General features: G+C 31.5%; 1 long non-coding RNA gene across 1 annotated transcript; it reads left to right on the forward strand.

The window, feature by feature from the left end:
* The first annotated feature begins 377 nt into the window (after nt 1-377).
* LOC143064151 (uncharacterized) lies at nt 378-2,325 on the forward strand. The gene is made up of 3 exons (XR_012975192.1): nt 378-481; nt 523-777; nt 1,265-2,325. It is a non-coding gene; the product is annotated as an uncharacterized LOC143064151 (long non-coding RNA).
* The last annotated feature ends 628 nt before the right edge of the window (nt 2,326-2,953 follow it).

Here is a 2,953-nt window from a genome sequence, read left to right on the forward strand (position 1 = left end):
CTGGAAAACTATTTGTTGAAGGCCGTATGATGATCTATAATTGTTAATTTCTGTGTAATTAGGTCTCTTGTGGTTAGTTGTCCCATTTGCAATCATACCACATCTTCTTATTTTTATAACTATTCTCATTATGTTTATTCAGTTATTAAAAAAGATTCCACTGTTACTGAATTGTGTTGAAATATTGATCATTGGATTTAGCTATTATCACATGTGATCAACTCTCGAAATTGACAATTTTCCATTACATATTACGTTATATTTAAACAACTGGGAATTTTAAAGGTATTTATAAATGGCGCAATGCCAAAATAGGTTTATTTATGTCATTTGAATTTAAAAGTATAAGATGGATTATATTTCTTAAATTTTAATACGTTATAAGGTATGTAAAATATATTCAATATATATTCCTTATACATGTTTGAATTTGGGAGGGATAAGTAATGATCTTGGAAGAGCTTGATAATAAAAACTGTAAGTGTCACATATTGATAAACAATAACCTTTTACTAAGAAAAGGTGTCACATATTGATAAACAATAACCTTTTACTAAGAAAAAGGGTAGTTTAAATTCTGGATCTTCAGAGCTAAGGGTTAGGTGCTCCTATTCCCCGTCAGTCAGCCGTCTGAAATAATACAGTGATAAAGAATATGAGACGATTTTTAATGTGAATCCCCGCATACCAGTTATTTTGGACAGGAGTGTCTGGACTGCTTCATTGATTCCAAGTTTGTTCACATGGAATTTGGGATTAACCCCTGTTATTAAGGATGTAAGTAACCCAATTGCAATCAAATTACATTTGTTGTATATGTGTCATACATATTTCCGTAATATCATTTCTACTACAGCATGCACTCTGACACTCTATAAAATTTGAAAGTTTATTAATAGCATTTACAAAACAAAATATGTGTAACACAGAATTTATCTTTGGAATTTAAGAATGGATTAAACAGACATTTAACCAAATATCAATGGTAGGACGTTTTATGTGTCGATGGTTTTGGGTATAGACTAGTAGCTTTCTGTTCCACATCAAGTCACATCAAAAAGATAATTGCGTATCATCGACAGGTTGGATCGATATACCATACATAGATTGGTGTTGAACTTAAAATAAACACAATAGATTCTTTTTAAATTTAACAAAGGAGTCTTGAACATAGTAAGAACTTTAATAAATAAAGTATCCACACAAATATTGATTGTATTTAACATTTATTAACTTGTTTAATGTTATTTCTTTTCCTTTGTAGATTTCTTAATATCAATACGCCAACGCTAGTTCAACTAAACGAATGTTCAGCAACGTTTCACTTTCTGCTCAAGAAAATGAGGACATAATTGAGAAAACGATAAAAAGAAACAAAACTAATACAAGTACTGATACTGATTATAGTATACAGTGCTCTCCTAAGAAGAAACACACTGAAACAGAAAACAAAAAAACAGAAAAAAGTGAAATTGAGAAAACAGAAAAAAGTGAAATTGAGAAAACAGAAAAGAGTGGATTTGAAAGACTTAAATTTGACAATCAAACAACATTTGATATAAAATGTTCCGAAAGTAAGCCCTGGATTAGTAGCATTGACGAGCTTCCAAATGGAAATGTTGTTTTGACGGACTTTTGCAACTGTAAGCTGTATGTTTATAATCAGAGTTTAGAAATATATAAAGCTATTGATGTAAGTGGAAAACCTTGTGCAATAGCAGTGATAAATAGTGACAAAATTGCTGTTACATTACAAGAAAAGAAATCTGTGGCACTAGTAAACATTCTGACTAGAAAAACGTTCCGATATTTGAATGTCGAAGACAGTTGCCATGGAATTACGTATACCGATGACAACCTCGTTTTGAACTGTCTAGAAAAAGGGTTAACGTTTATCAGTTTGGACGGTGCTTTGCAAAATACAATTTCTGATGTTACAGGCGAAGCTTATTTGTGTTCATCTAACAATGGTAATATTTACTGTGCTGTATATTGGTCACATAAAGTCTTGTGCTTCAATAGACAAGGCGACGAGATATATTCCTTTTCTAATTTGACAATGAAATGTATTAGAGGTATATCGGTTGATCATCAAGGACAAGTTTTTACAAGTGAGTTTGGAAAAAATAAAATTCATGTTATCAATTCCGAAGGAACAAAATCACACGTGATTCTCTCGAAGAAGCATGGAATAAACAAGCCGCTGTGTGTACATTTCAACCGAAATGACATGTGTTTGTATGTTTCAAATAATGACGGAGAATCAGTTTCAATGTATAAATTAGATTCTTCCTCGGAATAAATAATAAATGATCTTATGTTTAATACTTTGAATTATTTTTATTTGCCCTGTATATCACTATTTGTATAACTTGTCCGAGCCTTTTGTCACGTAAAAGCAAGCCGAGTAATAATCACTGGGGTAAAGCTGATGACCGTAACTGCATTCACGGTCATCCCAAGATGTCGGATGAAAAAATAGGTCAGTATCTGTATTGTCTGTTACAGTGTTTTTATATCATTTTCTTTACAAAGGAGACATTGATAAGATGTAAATTTATAAAAGATTCACATGGAAATCACAAATTACTTCCGAGAAATGTGCATGAAACAGGAAATTCGATTTTAAAAAATCGCTAAGATGACCGTAAATCACAATTGAGATGACCGTAACAGAATCAGCAATTCATAACAAGGGTGACCGTAATTGGTTAAAAGATGACCGTAATTTGTAAAGGATGACCGCAATTTCTGAATGATGCCCGTAACTTTTAAAGGATGATCGTCAATTCTAAGAAATATCCGTATTGATATAACTACTTTTTTTGTATCAAATGATTAATGGTGTTGATATAAAACGTATTTATATGAGAGTATTATCCTATAGGTAGGAGAAAATAAGACGTGCTTTAAATACAAAGTTCACCATATATATCTTTTTTACGGTAGAGGG

This window comes from Mytilus galloprovincialis, chromosome 2 (genome assembly GCF_965363235.1).
Source record: "Mytilus galloprovincialis chromosome 2, xbMytGall1.hap1.1, whole genome shotgun sequence".
Lineage (NCBI taxonomy): Eukaryota > Metazoa > Mollusca > Bivalvia > Mytilida > Mytilidae > Mytilus > Mytilus galloprovincialis.